Here is a 10,854-nt window from a genome sequence, read left to right as displayed (position 1 = left end):
GACCAACACACGCTCGTCTGCCGACTGGAAGGTCTCCTTGGCAAACTGGCCATGTAGGGCTGCAGAAAGGTAGAAGAGTCTGGGAAGCGTTACCTCTCTGCTGCTTCAGGTACTCCTCCGCAGTCAGACGCTTCTCCGGCTCCCGCTGCACCATCTGGGCCACCTAGGAGGCGAAAAGAGGGTTTTGATGGTTACCAGGAGACAGCGGTACACTTAAGAATTGGTGCTCAGGATGAATTAGGATTTACAAGAACATCTTCACGTGAAGATAAAGCATATAGACTATTACTAGTTCTCTGATGTAATGGTCTTTCTATTTTCATGAGAACATGCTCTGTCTGGAAGTGTCCTTTGCGATACGCCAGAAGTTGGGAGAGATCAAACAGTGGTACTCCCTCTGTGAAGAGTTCTGCGATCACACAACCTAAAAAACACATGAAATAACAGCCAGGGAAGGGGAATGTATATTAGATGTTTAAACACTCTCAATGTCGATCATACAACTACTAGTAAACACATGAAATAACAGCCAGGGAAGGGGAATGTACATTAGATGTTTAAACACTCTCAATGTCGATCATACAACTACTAGTAAATTGGACGAGTCCATGGCATCCACTTATCTCTCTCCATTCCCCAAACAGAAAATATGTTTCAGCTATGAAAGTTACCTGCTGAGAAGATACCATTGCCTGTTTGAGCTTTCCCCTGCTCCTCTGGCTGTTGCTGGTGAGGTCCACCAGAGGGTATTCTGGTCGCTCTCTGTGGTGAACATACTCCCATCCACAAACCTCTCGGGGCGATGTAACATGTCCTCCGTCGAGACGTGTCAAAGAAGTAATTAAAGTCAGCTGGGTTGTCCTCAGGCAGATAGGTGGGCTTGAAGCTGGCAAAGTCTGTGAGCAGCACCCAGTTCCAGCTGGTCACCATCACGTTTTCTGTCTTAATGTCACCGTGGCGCACCCCCGATTTGTGCGCCTGGTCACGGCGGTGAGGATCTGGAAGGCTAGCCAGCGCTTCTCCACATTGTTGAGGAAGGGTCGCTGCTGATGCGATCATACAAGTTGTCCCGGACGTACTGGCGGAAGAGGATGGCTGCTTCTCAGTGAGGGAGGCCTTTCTGGAAGGGCAGGCAGTTCTGGCACGAGTGTAGTCTGATCTTTAGCTCCTCCAGCTCCTGCTTGTAGCTGGTGAGAGGTAGAGATGGGTCCTGGATGGCAAACACCTTCACCACCACCAGGCCTTCCCTGTGCTTGGCGCGGCCACCTTAAAGAAGCGCGTGCTGCCCAGGCTCTTGTCGTACTCGTGATCATGGATGTCAGAGAAGTAGCTGTCGACAGATAGGATCTGGGCAGGAGCGATCCCTGCTAGCTGATTCCCCATGGTTCTGCTTCACTCTGACCAGGTCCTGTACATCAACAAGGTAATCTTGTTGATGATTCGAATGATAAAAATCTTTTTCCAGGGTGAAGTTCTGCAGCCCAACGCTCTCTGAACTGTCCAGTACAAAGAGTAGCTTCACCGGACCACACTCACACACTGTGAATGCCAGTTACATTATCATTATAATAATGTCATGATATATTCTGAGCATCAAACACCATATGAATAGTACAGATGAAGGATCTTAATTTGATCACTCTTTTGTTGCTGAAAAATTTCCTGCACCGCAGGAAATGCAAAACGTGTAGTGTGTTCGAGGTTTAAAAAGGTTCTAAAGTTTGTAATTTAACTTAGAATGTCAGACTGATTGCCCTAATGAAAAATGTATCAACCCCTACAAAAAAATCCCAGTTAACTATAATCCACATAAAATTCACATTCCCTGTTGCTGCAGGATTATTTCCCTGCTGTAGCAAACTGTCTCAAATTAAGATCGTACATCTGTATATCTATGTGACTATTTACAAACATGCTGTGGATGTAATTTGGTGCCTCTCAGAGTCTCTCACTGAAGTCATGCAAGGATGTAAAATAATGCCATGTGTTACTGTTAAGCGATATAACTTTGTATGGTCCAGGAACTTACCACAGCAAGCTACAAAGAGAAAACAAAGACATTACATCAAAATCCACCCTGATTGATATCTTAATCACAGCCCCATCATTTACAGTTTTTGTTTTTTACAATCGCAACATCCTTTGTCCAATCTGTTGTCACATTTTCAAAACTCTAAACACAATTAGCACAACATCTGTCTGTTTGTACCATATCATCAACACAATTCATGTTGTTTTCACAGAATATTCAGTCAATTAACACGTTTCTAAAATGCTTACATTTTCTTTACATACAAGCTTACCCAATACCAAAATTATGGATCTTTCTTGTCTTATTTACAAATGCTTGCACACAGCATGCCAGAAATGAACGTCATTTATGTAGACGAGGCAGGGTTTAACCTGGAGAAACACGTCGGCGGGGAAGAAACGTCATTTATGTAGACGAGGCAGGGTTTAACCTGGGAAAACACGACGGCGGGGAAGAAACGTCATTATGTAGACGAGGCAGGGTTTAACCTGGGAGAAACACGTCGGCGGGGAAGAAACGTCATTTATGTAGACGAGGCAGGGTTTAACCTGGGAGAAACACGTCGGCGGGAAGAAACGTCATTTATGTAACGAGGCAGGGTTTAACCTGGAGAAACACGTCGGCGGGATGAAACGTCATTATTGTAGACGAGGCAGGTTTAACCTGGGAAAAACACGTCTGCGGGGAAGAAACGTCATTTATGTAGACGAGGCTGGGTTTAACCTGGGAGAAACACTTCGGGGGAAGAAATGTCATTTATGTAGACGAGGCAGGGTTTAACCTGGGAGAAACACGTCGGCGGGAAGAAACGTCATTTATGTAGACGAGGCAGGGTTTAACCTGGGAGAAACACGACGGCGGGGAAGAAACTCATTTATGTAGAGGCAGGGTTAACCTGGGAGAAACACGTCGCGGGGAAGAAACGTCATTTATGTAGACGAGGCAGGTTAACCTGGGAAAACACGTCGGCGGGAAGAAACGTCATTTATGTAGACGAGGCAGGGTTTAACCTGGGAGAAACACGTCGGCGGGGATAAACGTCATTTATGTAGACGAGGCAGGGTTTAACATGGGAAAAACACGTCTGCGGGGAAGAAACGTCAATTATGTAGACGAGGCTGGGTTTAACCTGGGAGAAACACTTCGGCGGGGAAGAAATGTCATTTATGTAGACGAGGCAGGGTTTAACCTGGGAGAAACACGTCGGCGGGAGAGAAACGTCATTTATGTAGACGAGGCAGGGTTTAACCTGGGAGAAACACGTCGGCGGGAAGAAACGTCATTTATGTAGACGAGGCAGGTTTAACCTGGGAAAACACGTCGGCGGGGAAGAAACGTCATTTATGTAGACGAGGCAGGGTTTAACTGGAGGAAACACGTCTGCGGGGAAGAAACGAGGTTAAACCCTGCCTCGTCTACATAAATGACGTTTCTTCCCCGCCGACGTGTTTCTCCCAGGTTAAACCCTGCCTCGTCTACATAAATGACGTTCATTTCTGGCATGCTGTGTGCAAGCATTTGTAAATAAGACAAGAAAGATCCATAATTTTGGTATTGGGTAAGCTTGTATGTAAAGAAAATGTAAGCATTTTAGAAACGTGTTAATTGACTGAATATTCTGTGAAAACAACATGAATTGTGTTGATGATATGGTCCACAACAGACAGATGTTGTGCTAATTGTGTTTAGAGTTTTGAAAATGTGACAACAGATTGGACAAAAGGATGTTAGCGATTGTAAAAAACAAAAACTGTAAATGATGGGGCTGTGATTAAGATATCAATCAGGGTGGATTTTGATGTAATGTCTTTGTTTTTCTCTTGTAGCTTGCTGTGGTAAGTTCCTGGACCCATACAAAGTTTTAGCGCTTAACAGTAACACATGGCATTATTTTACATCCTTGCATGACCTTCAGTGAGAGACTCTGAGAGGCACCAAATTACATCCACAGCATGTATTGTAAATAGTCACATAGATATACAGATGTACGATCTTAATTTGAGACAGTTTGCTACAGCAGGGAAATAATCCTGCAGCAACAGGGAATGTGAATTATTATGTGGATTATAGTTAACTGGGATTTTTTTGTAGGGGTTGATACATTTTTCATTAGGGCAAATCAAGTCTGACATTCTAAAGTATAAATTACAAACTTTAGAAGCCTTTTTAAACCTCGAACACACTACACGTTTTGCATTTCCTGCGGTGCAGGAAATTTTTCAGCAACAAAAGAGTGATCAAATTAAGATCCTTCATCTGTACTATTCATATGGTGTTTGATGCTCAGAATATATCATGACATTATTATAATGATAATGTAACTGGCATTCACAGTGTGTGAGTGTGGTCCGGTGAAGCTACTCTTTGTACTGGACAGTTCAGAGAGCGTTGGGCTGCAGAACTTCACCCTGGAAAAAGAGTTTATCATTCGAATCATCAAACAAGAATTACTTGTGATATGTACAGGACCCTGGTCAGGTGAAGCAGAACCATGGGGAATCAGCTAGCAGGGATCGCTCCTGCCCAGATCCTATCTGTCGACAGCTACTTCTCTGACATCCATGATCACGAGTACGACAAGAGCCTGGGCAGCACGCGCTTCTTTAAGGTGGCCCGCGCCAAGCACAGGGAAGGCCTGGTGGTGGTGAAGGTGTTTGCCATCCAGGCCCATCTCTACCTCTCACCAGCTACAAGCAGGAGCTGGAGAGCTAAAGATCAGACTACACTCGTGCCAGAACTGCCTGCCCTTCCAGAAGGCCTCCCTCACTGAGAAAGCAGCCATCTCTTTCGCCAGTACGTCCGGGACACTTGTATGATCGCATCAGCACGCGACCTTCCTCAACAATGTGGAGAAGCGCTGGCTAGCCTTCCAGATCCTCACCGCCGTGACCAGGCGCACAAATCGGGCGTGCGCCACGGTGACATTAAAGAGAAAACGTGATGGTGACCAGCTGAACTGGGTGCTGCTCACAGACTTTGCCAGCTTCAAGCCCACCTATCTGCCTGAGGACAACCCAGTGACTTTAATTACTTCTTTGACACGTCTCGACGGAGGACATGTTACATCGCCCCGAGAGGTTTGTGGATGGGAGTATGTTCACCACAGAGAGCGACCAGAATACCCCTCTGGTGGACCTCACCAGCAACAGCCAGAGGAGCAGGGGAAAGCTCAACAGGCAATGGATATCTTCTCAGCAGGTAACTTTCATAGCTGAAACTATTTTTCTGTTTGGGGCAATGGAGAGAGATAAGTGGATGCCATGGACTCGTCCAATTTACTAGTAGTTGTATGATCGACATTGAGAGTGTTTAAACATCTAATGTACATTCCCCTTCCTGGCTGTTATTTCATGTGTTTACTAGTAGTTGTATGATCGACATTGGAGTGTTTAAACATCTAATATACATCCCCTTCCTGGCTGTTATTTCATGTGTTTTTTAGTGTGTGATCGCAGAACTCTTCACAGAGGGAGTACCACTGTTGATCTCTCCCAACTTCTGGCGTATCGCAAAGGACACTTCCAAGCAGAGCATGTTCTCATGAAAATAGAAGACCATTACATCAGAGAACTAGTAATAGTCTATATGCTTTAATCTTCACGTGAAGATGTTCTTGTGAAATCCTAAATTCATCCTGAGCACCAATTCTTAAGTGTACCGCTGTCTCCTGGTAACCATCAAAACCCTCTTTTCTGGCCCAGATGGTGCAGCGGGAGCCGGAGAAGCGTCTGACTGCGGAGGAGTACCTGAAGCAGCAGAGAGGTAACGCCTTCCCAGACATCTTCTACACCTTTCTGCAGCCCTACATGGCCCAGTTTGCCAAGGAGACCTTCCAGTCGGCAGACGAGCGTGTGTTGGTCATCCYCAAGGACCTGGATAACATCCTCCATAACCTCCGCGGGGGAGGGKCAGGCGGGTCGACAGAGAAGCCTGAGAAGGAGGACCAGGAGTCGAGTGTGGTGTCGGCCAAGGAGGAGCAGGGTCTGGTTGTGTTGGTGTCTGTCATCACCTCCTGCCTCCAGACGCTGCGTTCCTGCGACTCCAAGCTGGCGGCTCTGGAGCTGGTGCTGCACCTGGCGGGCCGCCTCAGGGTGGAGACGCTGCTGGACCGCATCACGCCATACCTGCTGCACTTCTGCAGCGACCTGGCGCCACGGGTTAGGGCCCAAGCCGTGCGCACCCTAGCCAAGGTGCTGGCGCTGGTGAAGGAGGTTCCCCGTAARGATGTCAACATCTACCCAGAGTACATCCTACCGGGCATCGCCCACCTGGCGCAGGACGACGCCACCATTGTCAGGCTGGCATACGCAGGTCAGTTGGGTTGACAATGACCACGGGTCGCTCTAAATATGATTACACACTTAATTGTCCAAAGGTTGTCAGTATTTATTGTTGTTTGTAATGCCTATCCATTCGCCTCTCCRTTTCTCAGAGAACATAGCCCACCTGGCTGAGACAGCTTTGCGTTTTTTAGAGCTCGTTCAGGAGAATAACCTCAATATGGAGCACGGCTTGAATGGGGAGGACACAGAGGAGACCCTCCACCCCAATGAGAACTACGACTCTGGTAATTTTAAGGCCTCCTCTCTRTCAAATATCAGATCGGAGGTAGAGGTTTATCACCGAAACATGGATACTGAATGCCGCACCTGACGCTCCCTTGGGAAAATTATATTCTGTTCTGACTTCCTGTTCCTCCTGACAGAGCTGCAGGCGCTTCATGAGATGGTGCAGCAGAAGGTGGTTACGTTACTGAGCGACTCGGAGAACATCGTCAAGCAGTCTCTGATGGAGAACGGCATCACGCGGCTCTGTGTGTTCTTCGGCCGGCAGAAGGCCAACGACGTGCTCCTGTCCCACATGATCACTTTCCTGAACGACAAGAATGACTGGCACCTTCGGGGAGCCTTCTTCGACAGRATCGTGGGTAAGGTGGAGGACTGGGCCACAGACACGGTGCCCACACTTAGTCACTCAAATATGCTAATGMGKAAAGCTGGATGTGTACATGCAGGAAGTCTCCGAGATACAGAGATCCTAGAATATATTTTCTCTTCAATGACCCGTCTTTCACTTTCCACTCTCTCCACTCTCCCCCTCCTCCCCCCTTCCTCTTGGTTTCTGTCTTTTCATTTTCTCTTTTACTCTCCCTACGCTCCCTTCTTTCATCTCTCTCTCTTCCTCTCTTTCCATCTCTCTTCCTCCTCTTCCATCTCTCTCACCTCTTTTCATCTCTCTCTCTCCCTCTTTCCGTCTCTCTCTCTCTCTCTCTCCCTCTTTCCGTCTCTCCTCTCTCTCTCTCTCTCCTCTTTCTCTCTCTCTCTCTCTCTCTCTCTCTCCCTCTTTCCTCTCTCTCTCTCTCTTTCCATATCTCTCTTTCTCTCTCTCTCCCTCTTTCCATCTCTCTCTCTTTCCATCTCTCTCTTTCTCTCTCTCTCTCTCTCCCTCTTTCCATCTCTCTCTCTCTTTCCATCTCTCTCTTCTCTTTCTCTCTCTCTCTCTTTCCATTTCAACCAGGTGTGGCGGCGTACGTGGGCTGGCAGAGCTCATCCATCCTGAAGCCCCTCCTGCAGCAGGGTCTGAGTGATGCGGAGGAGTTTGTCATCTACAAGGCCTCAACTCTCTCACCTGCATGGGCCAGCTGGGCCTGCTGCAGAAACCACACATCTACGAGTGTCAGTGACATCGGTGAGATGGGGTGGAGAGGAGCTTAGAGATGGCAGGGGAAGGATAGTGTTGTTACTATACTATGTAAAAAAAGGCACTTTTTGTGATGAACTTTCCCCCCTTATTTTGAAAGCCCCATTCCTGTGCCACCCCAACCTGTGGATCCGCTACGGGGCGGTGGGCTTCATCACCGTGGGGCCCAGCATCTCAACATAGCAGACGTCTACTGCAAACTGATGCCTCACCTCAACCCCTTCATCACCCAGCCCATCATACAGGTAAGACTTCCACACACGCTCACTTACCATCTTCACGTGTAACACATTGAAAGAATCTCCCAGACTCTTATTCAATTATGTTATGTGGTGCTATTCTTAGTGTGCTGTACTTTACTATGCTATGTTATGCTGTACTGTGCTATGCTATGTTATGCTGTACTGTGCTATGCTATGTTATGGTGTGCTGACTGTGCTATGTTAGGTGTGCTGTGCTTGCTATGTTATGGTGTGCTGTGCTATGCTAGGTTATGGTCTGCTGTGCTATGTTATGGTGTGCTATGCTATGTTATGGTGTATTGTGCTATGTTATGGTGTACTGTGCTATGTTATGGTGTACTGTGCTATGCTATGTTATGGTGTACTGTGCTATGTTATGGTGTACTGTCCTATGTTATGATGGCTGTACTGTAATATGATATGTTATGGTGTGCTGTACTGTGCTATGTTATTTGTGTGCTGTGCTATGTTATGTGTGTGCTGAGCTATGTTATGTTGTATGTACTGTGCTATGTTATGGTTTACTGGGCTATGTTATGGTGACTGTACTATGTTAGTGTTACTGTGCTGTGTTATGTGGTGCTGTACTATGCTATGTTATTGTGTGCTATGTTATGGTGTACTGTGCTATGTTATGGTGTACTGTGCTATGTTATGTTATGGTGTGATATGCTATGGTATGCTGTACTGTGCTATGTTATGGTGTACTGTGCTATGTTATGTTATGGTGTGATATGCTATGTATGCTGTACTGTGCTATGTTATGTGTACTGTGCATGTTATGTTATGGTGTGATATGCTATGATATGCTGTACTGTGCTATGTTATGGTGTACTGTGCTATGTTATGTTATGGTGTGATATGCTATGGTATGCTGTACTGTGCTATGTTATGGTGTGATATGCTGTACTGTGCTATGTTATGGTGTACTGTGCTATTGTATGTTATGGTGTGATATGCTATGGTATGCTGTACTGTGCTATGTTATGGTGTATTGCTATGTTATGTTATGGTGTGATATGCTATGTTATGTGTTACTGTGCTATGTTATGGTGTACTGTGCTATGTTAGTTATGGTGTGATATGCTATGGTATGCTGTACTGTGCTTGTTATGGTGTACTGTGCTATGTTATGTTATGGTGTGATATGCTATGATATGCTGTACTGTGCTATGGTATGCTGTACTGTGCTATGTTATGTTATGGTGTGATATGCTATGTTGCTGTACTGTGCTATGTTATGGTGTACTGTGCTATGTTATGTTATGGTGTGATATGCTATGATATGCTGTACTGTGCTATGTTATGCTGTACTGTGCTATGTTATGTTATGGTGGTGATATCTATGATATGCTGTACTGTGCTATGTTATGCTGTACTGTGCTATGTTATGTTATGTGTGATATGGTATGCTGTACTGTGCTATGTTATGTGTACTGTGCTATTGTTATGTTATGTGTGATATGCTATTGGTATGCTGTACTGTGCTATGTTATGCTTACTGTGCTATGTTATGTTATGGTGTGATATGCTATGGTATGCTGTACTGTGCTATGTTATGTTATGGTGTGATATGGTATGCTGTACTGTGCTATGTTAAATGAGGCTGTGTTTCCTCTCAGATTGATAAAGAGATAGTACTGCTGAGTGTGCTGAAGGAGCCAGTGAGCCGCTCCATCTTCGACTACTCCCTGCGCTCCAAAGACATCGCCAGCCTCTTCCGCCACCTGCTGCTGCGGCAGAAGAAGCGCAGCGGCTCACTCCCAGAATGCCCCATTCCGGAGGACCCCGCCATCGCCCAGCTGCTTAAGAAACTGCTCTCTCAGGTCAGAGGGCGGGGGTGATGTCTCGACGTTACATGGATGGGAAATGTATTGTTTCCATATAATGCACAACGTTTGACCATTAGTGTTATGATGATGATGATGATGATGATGATCACAACGATGGTGATAATTGTTTATTGTAGGGGATGACGGAGGCTGAAGAGGACAAACTGCTAGCACTGAAGGACTTCATGCTCAARTCCAACAAGGCCAAGGCCAACATGGGAGACCAGAGCCACCTGGGGGAGGCAGTCCAGAGCGGGGTCATTGACCTGGCCACGCTGGGCATCATGGGACGCCAGGTGGACCTGGTCAAACCTAAACAGGAGGCCGAGGACAAGAGAGGTAGGGACGCCACTGACACCTGGTGGTCAAAGTACACCCCTGTAATAGCAGAGGGGTACACAAACCCAAAGTCTGCATATACACAGACAGCCCAATTCTGATCTTTTGCCCAATTATTGAAGAAGAAATAATTGGAAATGAGCTGCCTGTGTAAACACAGCCAAGTTGACCCTTAGCCTTAAAGCACTTGTGTGTAGACACTGAAAAGATTGGATAGGTTGATATTATAGTTTAGATATTTTCAACATGTTTGATATCAATGACCTGTCATTTATCTGTTTTCAGACTTCATCACCACAGCATCTGGTATATTGCTGGTGTGGTTTAGCCTGTAATGATGTGCATAACAAATAATCCCATCCAGACAGCATTTCCCCCAGATTACCCACATCGCCTCATTACATTTAATTCACTAGATGGGTTAAACTGCATTCAGGACAAGCAGAGTTTTCACAAGTTCTCATTACCTCTGTGGCTGTCAACACACGACAGAGCAGTACTGTTAGTGTTCAGTCAAACCTTTATTTGGTTTATCCTGCGGCAGCACACATACATCTCTCCTTTCCCTGTAGTCAAATATACTGTCCGACTGGCCTTGAGTTGTGTTAACATACCAGACAGACTCCCCCTAGGGGCATCACGTTCTGTTAAAAAGACCTGTGTTCTCTCTGGACGTAGTGTAAACAATGGATCTAAGGCCCTTAGTCTG

The 10,854-nt window shown here is 46.1% G+C and overlaps 2 long non-coding RNA genes and 2 pseudogenes across 2 annotated transcripts in view; 3 read left to right on the top strand and 1 right to left on the bottom strand.

Moving 5' to 3' along the window:
• Positions 1–1,477, bottom strand: part of LOC112077264 (phosphoinositide 3-kinase regulatory subunit 4-like) — a 4,820-nt pseudogene extending 3,343 nt beyond the window's left edge.
• Positions 1–3,782, top strand: part of LOC139026318 (uncharacterized) — a 7,481-nt gene extending 3,699 nt beyond the window's left edge. The window contains exon 2 of the long non-coding RNA XR_011478091.1: positions 3,431–3,782. This is a non-coding gene — a long non-coding RNA (uncharacterized lncRNA). The remainder of the gene's footprint in view (positions 1–3,430) is intronic.
• LOC139022528 (uncharacterized) overlaps positions 1–4,491 on the top strand; it is a 13,604-nt gene extending 9,113 nt beyond the window's left edge. The window contains exon 3 of the long non-coding RNA XR_011478092.1: positions 4,367–4,491. This is a non-coding gene — a long non-coding RNA (uncharacterized lncRNA). The remainder of the gene's footprint in view (positions 1–4,366) is intronic.
• Positions 4,492–4,498: 7 nt separating this feature from the next.
• LOC112077262 (phosphoinositide 3-kinase regulatory subunit 4-like) lies at positions 4,499–10,848 on the top strand (annotated as a pseudogene).
• Positions 10,849–10,854: the final 6 nt, after the last annotated feature.

Source organism: Salvelinus sp. IW2-2015, unplaced genomic scaffold, assembly GCF_002910315.2.
Source record: "Salvelinus sp. IW2-2015 unplaced genomic scaffold, ASM291031v2 Un_scaffold4418, whole genome shotgun sequence".
Lineage (NCBI taxonomy): Eukaryota > Metazoa > Chordata > Actinopteri > Salmoniformes > Salmonidae > Salvelinus > Salvelinus sp. IW2-2015.
This window is presented reverse-complemented; position numbering and strand designations above follow the sequence as displayed.